Source organism: Lasioglossum baleicum, chromosome 5 (assembly GCF_051020765.1).
Source record: "Lasioglossum baleicum chromosome 5, iyLasBale1, whole genome shotgun sequence".
NCBI lineage: Eukaryota > Metazoa > Arthropoda > Insecta > Hymenoptera > Halictidae > Lasioglossum > Lasioglossum baleicum.
In genome coordinates, this window is record NC_134933.1 from 4,477,357 (window position 1) to 4,487,598 (window position 10,242).

The window sequence follows — 10,242 nt, forward strand, 5'->3', positions numbered from 1 at the left end:
AGAGAAAAGGCTTTTAGGCCCCGTAGAAATCAGATCAGAAGTTGCATTTAACCGGATCCCACTTACCGCGATAAATATCTGCCCGTAGGATCCAGGGGACCGGGCCGAGGAGTTAGATCGACGCGTTTATTCCGTGCCACGGCCCGGTTACAGGCCACGGGCAGAGCACTTAGCTCCAGTTTTAGCTAATTTCCTGAACGCTGATCCGGGCGACCGAGAGCTCAACGGATCCTCCGGAAGATTCGTCGTCTCCCCCGAAAAACTCAGGTAGCTCATCGTTTCAACCTGCTCGACGGTTTCGAGGGAGCAGCTGATACAGCTCGAGCCTGCTCGGCAGATAAGCGGATCCTCGAACATTCCTCTTGGTCCTCGTTCTTCGCTATCGATGCCAATCAGCCTAACTTGCTTGATCTTGGGCTGAACCCCGCGGAAAACGCGTTACATCATTTCACGGTTTAGATGAGCCGAAAAAATGTTTTACCAAGAAAATAAGTCATACTTGAAGACAGAGTATACATTTATTCTGCTAAATAGTGGTTACGCAAGTACAGATCGAAGAGGGGGTTAAACCATCCGAAAACATTAAAAAATGTTGTTCCTTTCTTAAACATTCTTTTAACCATCTTTTATTCTCTATCATCTAGTTCTTCATTTGTTCAAAGGAATAAAAAGTTGGGAAACAATCTGGATCGTCTAAGATTTCGCCTGGATCGCTAAAAGAGACCGTCTATAATTCCACAAGCAGTCTGACCAAGATTTCGATTCTCCCGAAGGCCGTCCCCCATTCTGTCCCCAATAAAGGGAGCAAACTGGAAATTGCCTAAACAGTATACAGCCACCGGAAAATTCTGTTCATGGTTCTCCTGCGATCTTCATTGTGGAGCGCCTTGTAGATCGGCGATCGGCCGTTCACAATGGCGCGTGTCTCGGCCGTCGAAAGGAGCAACACGGAGAAAACAGTTTGCAAATCGGACATGATTCTTCGAGGCCGGTGGGATAATAAAAGAGAATCGGGTAGGGTCCATTCACGCAGACGTGGATCCCACAACGACGGACTGTGGCAGCTGCGCTGTAGGTGATCCTTGATCACCGAGATAAGTCTAATTTCGTTGTATCGACCATTGAGGACGTTTTAGAGCGGCAGGATCCGCTCCAATTTTCCTCGATCCGCTTGCTGGTAACGCTCGTCGGCGAGGTGCGAAACCGGGACAAGCGTGAATGAATGGGTTCGAAAAGCGTGTCGATATGTTTCGGTCTCCGGGAGCTCGAAGAAAAGTTTGTTTGGCCCACAGTAGCCGCGGGTGGTGTTGTTTGAGCATCGGCATTGTTGACCGCACAGAATCGCGCGACAGGTTTTGGGAAAACTCGCAGCGGGAGCCTCTCGAGACGCTCTTACAGATCTCGAACGCTTAAGCCGCTCCCGAAAACTGAAAACGATCGGCCACAAAGGAGCGGGATCGGCTCGGTGGACGACACGAATACACGACAATAAATTATTGATGCCATTATAGATATCATTAATAGATACATCAGACTTGTATTGCCTTTTTCGTCCGTCTTTCTTTTCGGAAGCTAAAAAAGCTGCGGCTCCATCAAAGCGTTGAGTATCGAATCAAATCGCCGAAGATTCGCGCATGCAGTGGTCCGCAGCGCAATGGCGTTTATAAAACTCGTGGAAAAAGCTGGCGCTGATATTATTTTCCAAATGGAGTTCGGGAGCGGTCGTAGATTGGAGGCCCGGCTGGAAACCCAATTTCGCGTTCGTAATATCTTCGAAAGCGCGTGACAATCGTGCAATAATCCCGGCCGGCAAAGCGGGAAAACCGGGAAAACCGGGTCCGCCACGGAAAAAAACATCGGCGATCGAAGGGTCGTTCTTGTTTACGGGGTAATATCAATGACCAAGGGCGTCATCAAAGCGGCGGATCGACAAAGGGACGATAACTTTCCTTTTAAACGACACGGTGCGCCGAACGGGATTTCGAAATCACCGATCGACAACAGCTCGTCGACACGCGGCACGACGTTCACGTCGCACAGTGGTTCGAAATCGTCGAAACGCGGAAAAAATTCGTAGCATTGATATTTATACATTATCCATTATGACATAGAAATTCTATCGTCGGTACAATATTTAGTGCGACTGTGTCTGACACAGCGTTGCCAGCGTACAGTCTGTACGCTTCACACTCCACCATCTGATTCTTCGCTCGCGACTCTTTGCACTAGCAGAGTTGGGCAAACTCTAGTCACAATTATGATTATTGACTATTAACTTCGTACGTTCTACAAAAGTGACTAATGACTAAGTAAATACTTGAGCGTGTCTAATGAGTAATGACTACATAAGTATTTGAGCGTAACGGCTAATGAATAATGACTAAATTTTTATTAAGGGTGAATATTGGATGCTGACTATAATGACATAACTAATGACTAAATACGCAATGGCTATAAGTTAACATAAGACATTGTACTAACAAAAAAATATCCTATTAGTTTATAAACATATAAAATACAGATCACATGACACGTTTGATCACAGCAAATTCCGATATAGTTTGAGTATATATATTAATGTATGTTGATCGCACGATTGCGACTGATGACTAAAGATTGATGACTGATCATTTAAACTAACTAATGATTAATCATAACTAGCGATTACTAATCAAAAAGTTTTAACTAATGACTAACAATCGATCAGACTATTAGTCATTTTAATTATTAGTTGATTTGTGCCCTATTTTGTCCACTAGACACATACCAATAGCACGAGGAGATTTGTGACGTCACATTATTCCTACTACGAGAAACGAGCCGCAGTTAGCGGTAGTGGGGGAAGCATTCCGAGGAGAATACACACCGGTTTGGTAAGGCTGGTCAGACATGACTTGACGTATAACCACTATTCATATGTGTCTTGCAGTACGTAAATTACTCCGATCTCTTTAAATCAAAACAAATTATAATAATCTATGAACATTAACGAAAGAATGAACAGAAGAAAATATAAGAACGAACAGCATGTAGTGCGAACATTTAGGCGTGTAAGCCTTAAGTTTCAGTGATTTCGAACAAAATTGAAAATTCGACTTTTTGCCGTGACGATTTTGGACCATTGTGCGTCGTTGCCGACGGACGCGCTTCGCGATATCCGGTTGAGAGCCGCTGAGACTGCACATCCAGAGAGCAAATTACCTTCGCAGCCCACAGGACAAAATTGTTCGTCCCTCTCTCGCTCCTGCCAACTGCGTTTGCCTCCTTTCCTTGTTCGGCCTCCGCCGTTTCCTCTTTGCGCCGCCGCTCGTGTTCCTCTCTGTCTACCGTTCTACTGGTCTCCTCTGCCCTCCTAGCCCCTCGCCCACCCCCGGCCATGGTACTCCGGCTTAATTAACTGTGTATACACTGCAGTCAACTCCTACCGTTGTCTTGCTCCCGCCAATTGGAGCTCGAGCCGAGTCCTCCAGCTCCACACGCGGCCGCCGCCGCCGACAACGACGACGACACACGCCACGGGTATCCCCCGTTTAATTCTCGCGGCATGATTTCATCAAGTCAACCATCTCCGACGCTGTATCTAGCTCGCTTGTTCGCAAGTTACATCTTTCTCTCTCTCTCTCTATCTCTCTTTCTCTCTCCGTAGCCTCTATCTTTGCCTCAGATTCGGGTCTAGTCGTCTTTCTCTATCCCGAATGAGACCACGGGGGCGTCTCGTCAATATAGGACGGCCGAGACGAGCTCATCGGGACGTCACCATGGCTAATTAATTAACCCAGCCACCACAGAGTGGCATATCATTGTCCGATGACGAGAGACTACGGGTGAACGCGCCCGATAGAACCCTGCGTCACTGATGGACACGATTGAAGTACGCCGGCCACCGAATCAGCTGCTTTTGGCTCGGTTAGGTACTGCGATGTACGAGGGTAGTCCCAGACGTACCCAACCTAACAAAGAAAACACAAAAAATTGGGGAAAAAATAACTTTATTTCTCAACGTGGTCTCCTTTTAGCTCGATACACTTTTCCTAGCGATGTTCAATAGGTTCGATACGCTGTTTATAGTGAGATCAGGTCGAGCTCCTCAAAATAGCCATCAACCGCAGACTCCACCTCTTCATTGTTGGCAAATCTTTTACCACCGAGCCATTTTTTCAAGGTTGGAAAGAGAAAATAGTCTGAGGGGGCTAAATCTGGCGAATAGGGTGCGTGAGGAAGCAATTCGAACTTTAACTCATTGATTTTGGCCACCGCGATACCGAATGTGTGAACTGGTGCATTGTCCTGATGGAACAACACTTTCTTTCTCGCTAACTGCTATTGGTGGCTGTTAAACAAATACTAAACAACGTAGCATCTTCAGACTTCCAACTTAAGCTTTATAAACATTGTACTTTTGGCTATAGTAAGTTTTCAAATAACAACCGCCAGCTATATGTCAAGGTCGGGTACTTCTGGGACTACCCTCGTATCAAGAAGGTTCACCCCAATAACTCTTTGTCGTATAATGATGAGTCAGGCTCGTGATGAAAATTTCGAACGGAGTTTACTAGATGTATGTAAGTATTATTCGCTTCTTTTACGAAATAATTCGGAGAGGAAGTTTAGCCATTGTAGCTGTACAGAAAATCGTAGGACAATGGGTTACGTAATTTCCACAAATTTTATGCATTTACGACAAAAAAACGTTGGTAAATAAAATTCCAAGTGGTAGAAAAATAGAAAGAACTTATAGAATTGATGAAGATAATGTTTATTTTTCATAAAGATCCTCGGTGCAGTTATCGGTCTCATTAAAAGAGTTTAATTTGTGGATTTTTCGGGACGGTAATCCGACAGTGAACGTGTTAATGGTGAAGAAGAAAACAGCTTGGACGAACGCGCGACGAAAGAAATTGTAAAGCTGGGGGTTGAAATATCCGCGGTGGAGAGTCAAAGTGTATCGGTGGTAGCTCCTGTTATCCAGGTCGGTGATCCCATAATGATACCCGTCGACGAAAATCCCGTTGCAATTATTGCCAGCACGGATCACCGTTGGCAACAAGTAATAATGGTCAGAGAGGAAGAGAGAAGGGAGAGAGAAGCAGAGGAAGGGAAAAGGCAAGAGTAGACTTTCAGGCAAAGGGAACACATGGCTCGAAAGGGTACTCCCGTGTCGGCTACAAAGGTATCCAACAGGGATAAATACGTCGCAACTTCCAGCACACGCCTCGCGTATTTCTGCCGTGTATCTTGCACATATGCACGCAGCAGGCATCGACCTCGGTCCATCTGCAGCGATCCGATTTTGCGACAATGTGCCGAGTAATCGATTTCGAATTTGATAACGCCTAATCGCGAGCGCGCTCTTCTCCTCGTTGCGCTCCTTCGATTGGTCCGCTTTTGATGGAATTAATGCTTTTGCCTAACGAAACGGAAGATCGGGGCACCAATCAAATTGTTCACGCTTCGGCAAGCACACGAGTAACCCTGTTTATGCTTTTGCTTGATATCCCGATGGAGAATAAATTGTTTCGGAGAAAAACTCTGATCTGCAATCTTCTTTGTGGAATTAATACGAAATTTTTCATCTAGTGGTTGGTTTAAAAACTTTTGAGTGTGAGTTTCAATTAAAATTACCCGTGTGGGGATGGTGAAACTATAATATTAAACCAACAGTTCTTGAGATTGTTCGTGAGTTTGTCCAACAAAATTGGACACAGATCCACGCATGAACTTCAAAAAGGAATCTAACGAGATTTTTGTATATTCGTGCTTGTAACTTTTCCGGGCGTGTAAATATCGATTAATCGTTTTGACACAGTGCAGCATGTGCTTGAGGTCGTGAGAAATTTCAATAAAAAAAAATGTTTCACAGTACAAGACGACGGTGGCAGGCGAAATGATCTCGTCTGATTTCCTCGAGGTATTCCCCGCTCGCAGATACGCTTTTAACCGGTCGTGTACGACTGTCTGACCCGGGGTCTCGTCCCCGTAGTTTATTTAACAGCGCCCTGGGCATCGGTAAACACGGGTTAGCGAATTGGCCCCAGGGCGAGACCGAATGATAGTTAACGTACCGCTAAACGCCATTGGAGAGGACCTCGCGTCCCTTCCCGGCCGGAATATACCGAGGCTCGTATATTGCGTGCGCGAGGGGACCGAAATTTAATTTTGTGCTTTTTGTACAGGCCAAATCGTTGTCTCTCCCACTTCGCACGACTCTCTCGCTCCGAATCTCTATCTCCCTTGCTCTCGCGTTCTCTCTTTCTCTCTTTTGTCTCGCCTTCGCAGTGGTGAAACGGGGGCGATAACGCAGGCGTCGCGTCGCGTCGCGTTGTGTCGCGTCGCAGAGCTTTCGCCGCGATTTTGGCCGTTTTGCGCGACACCCTGTCGAAAGATCGACGAGACCATTGTGTCCTGCTGAATTCCGGTCGTTTGTATGTCGCGGCGCTTCGCTCCCGCACGATCCTCGCAGCAGGCATCGCGAGCGACGCCGTTTTCCCTGTAACGGCCGCGAATATTCAATTACACCGCTCGCAGATCGAATTTCTATTTTGATGGATTGTAAGTTCTTACGGAGGAGGAATACGAAATGCTCGGAATTCGATTGAAACCCTTTGCGGACCTATTTTAAATTCTATTTCTAATATAACTTGACGTCACATTTTGTTGCAGCAAGTTTTGTATTCTAGGAGTATTTTCCATATTATTATAATTAGACTGCTGATCCTTTATTCAAATCAAAACCTGTCTACATTAATTCCAACACACAGAAAGCAAGCAAACAATAATATTTGTAACTTCGTTAAATATTTATGGAGTTGCGTTTGATCTACTCGTTTCTGTCATAAATGCATAAAATTCGCAGTCGAGTAATAAGAAATACGTGGAGACCTGCGTAATTGTCTGCATAATGAAATGATCTGTCTTCAACTTTCCAGCAGACATTGCGCCGAAACTGCGAGGTTCGTCTCAAACGGGTTACCTTGCGAATTCCCTGCACGAAAGAAGAAGAGGGTGGCAGCGAGAGGGTAGAGCCCGTCCGAGCCAGCCCGTTGAATAAGCAAACTAATAAGAACCGATTCCGGAGTGTTTCTCGCAAACTGCTCGCGGACGGATAGTTTGATCAGCAGCACTTCGAGACCGCCCCAAGTGGCACGTTTAACCGAGTTACCGTTATTTCGCCCGGCAATCTCTCGCAATTTCTGCCGAGGGATTCGCTGAAAGTCGCTAATTAGGTTTCCCCGTTTAACGCTCGTACGATACGCGCCATATTAAAACGGATTTCCGTCCGCCTCGCCGCGGCGCGGCGCGGCGCGGGTCGGCTCGACTCGACTCGACTCGCTCGGTTCAGCACAGCTCGTAGCACGTAGCATGGCATTGCTTTTCCGATATAGGACAACGAATCCGACGATTGAAAAATCCATCGGGTAATTAGCATTGTAATTAGCTTTCGCGAGCCCGTTCGAGTCCATGAGAACTGCCGTAACGAGGGTTAATGCGCAATGAAAGCTGTACCGGCATAATTACAGAGTGCAATTATATTCTCATCAAGATGGCTGACGTCACGACCACCCCCCCGTCCCCCCCCGTTCTCCACAACCTTGCCGAGCCAGCGGCGTGCTCCGAGCGTAACTTTCGGGATTTATTATTGCGTTTCAGCCGGGGAAAACGGTAAGTCGGTTGAAAACGTTCGTTTCGGGGGTGGCGGGATGACGCCTTCCGTTCCATCACGCGCAGCCCCCCTCTCGCTCTCTCTCACTCACTCTTTCTCTTTCTCTCTCGGATCCCACGGACGAGAAAGCGATTGGCGGCCGAATCCATGGCGCTGATGCTGATGGCAGAGAGAGAGAGAGAGAGAGAGAGAGAGAGAGAGAGAGATGCGGCCTCGGCGCGGCGGTAGCGTCGACGACGGCGGCACTTTGATCGGTAACCTCGTTTATGGTGACGCTGGACACAGAATGTAGGAAACACCGATAACACCGGTGACGGAAATATCGACTTTTGAGAGCTGCCGCGAGCATCCCCTTCCCTCGCGCGTCAACCCCCGGCGAGCCACCCCTTGGTGGCGGGCCTCCGCGAGGGACGCGGAGTGCGAAGGGTGAAAAAGAGACGGAGGACAGAGTGCTAGAGGGGAGAAAAAGGGAGAAAGAGAGACTCCCTCTCGCTCGCCGAACAGAAGAGAGAGAAAGAGAGATTCGAAAAGAGAAGGGTGGCTGGAGGGTGAGGACCGAGGGCTCCGCAGAGAGGTTCGACGAGTTCGGCGAGCCTCGAGAGGCGGGGGAGGGGCCGACCGCCCTGGTGGCGGTTGAAAGAACCAATTTTGTCCTAATAGAAAAATCCCCAGCGCCGAACCCAATTTATAAACCCGCAAACATGGCTGGCGGAGGGCGCTCTCGTCTCGCCTCTTCTTGCCTCGCCTCTCGCCACCGACGAATCCCCGCGTACAACGCCGTCGAACATCCGATTTATATAGCCAGGCGGACGACGACTCGTACACAAGGAAATTCTCCGTTCGCATAAACGACCACCAGGGCCGACAACGACATGCGAAAGCCCGCCACAGCCCGCCAGCCGATCACAATGCCACGCAGGCTCGGGCTCGGGCGAGAACCACTTTGAACGGCTCCGGGAACGGGGAACGCGAAAGAAAATTGTCTGCCGGCTTACGCATCGCGAAATTCGATCCCGTGCAACCTGGCAGCTCGCGCGCGAGATAAACGAGCCGGATGAACTCCGTTAGCGTGATTTCGTTACTCGGTCTTCGCTCGGATCTCCCGGATTCCACGCGAACGCTGATGCCTCGGCTTCCTGCTAATTTTTCTACCCCTTGCGCTGGCTATCCTACCGTTTCTTTATATTGTTTTCCTTTCTCGCGCTGAATTAATATAGCCTCCCGAGGATCTTTTGAAGTTTTACGCTGCGGATGTGAAATAATCGCAGTAGACAGAGGCAATCTGGAAAATAATGTTTCATTCATAATGTCACATTTGAAATTGAAATTTTTAACCCTCGGACGGCGAGCCATTCTTATAATTGTGATGTTAAGGATCTATCACTGTTTCATTACAGTAATTGTTTATTTAATGAATTTTGATACTCTGTCAAAATTGTAGACCTCGACTTCGCTGTCGAAGGGTTGAAGGATGATGAAAGATTTCGTTGGCGCGCGCGAGGCGAGTATAAAATTTGTCCGTAATCGGAACGCGATATCGACGATGGTCGCGGAAAATTTCCGACGGTCCGAAATCGACGTGCCCCCCTGTTTTCGGTGTGCTCGCGAAACCATCCCCGTTCCCGCGGTAAACCTCATTAAACTTCTATTCCGGCTTGCCGGTACTTGCCTCAATGGCCGATAATGGGTTGCCCGATGGAAAAATGGCGGCGGCTAATTAGCCGAGCTCGGGATGAGCGACGGAGGCCCGAATAAAAAGGGGAAACGCAACAGAAAGTCTCGACGAGAGAGAAAGAGAATAGGAAAGATGGCGTCAAATAGCACTTACAGTTCGGGTACCGCGGACAATTGTCCTATTAATCGTGCATTAGATCTAATTAAACACACCGATGCGCCACCTCGCGATTAAAATTAAATTCTCCCGTTAACCTGCACAAATTTTTCAAATATTATATGTAAGCTACTTTTCCAAAAAATCATTGGAAATTATTAATGATGACGAATTATTTGGAAGATGAATTTATCTAGTAGTAGTATGTTAAATTAGGCTTACTCACTTTTCGTTTGAATCGAGATAAAGAATAAACAGAATTGTTCTTTGTGCCCTTCAGTGAAGAATTAACGACAAAGGAATTCGAATTATACAGGAGCCATAAGCGAAATCGAACGAGTAACTCGTTCATCAGATAAAACAAGCTTTACTTTTCACATCTCCGAGATCGCCCGCGGCAAATATGATAAGAAAAGATAATGGGACCGGCTCCCGTAACGAGCAGCAATCATAATCGCCTCTCAGGATGGCATCGTGGAGCAATCATGCTTTTGCTCCCTTATGTCGCAGCGAATCGAACAATAAACGTGATAAATCGTCGTTGCGGAGCGGCTAAACGGTGCCGGGGATGAAATTATTCGATTTGTCCGGTGCCGGCGCGTAGCTTCGAAAGTTATCGAAAGTCCGAGGGGTGGAAGCGGGGTTGAGGGTGTAAGTAAGAGGGTGAGTCGTCGGTCATTTGGCTTGACTTCATAAGTCATTAGAATCAGCCTTGAATCGAGTCATTTGTCACGGACCACCCGGTACAGAG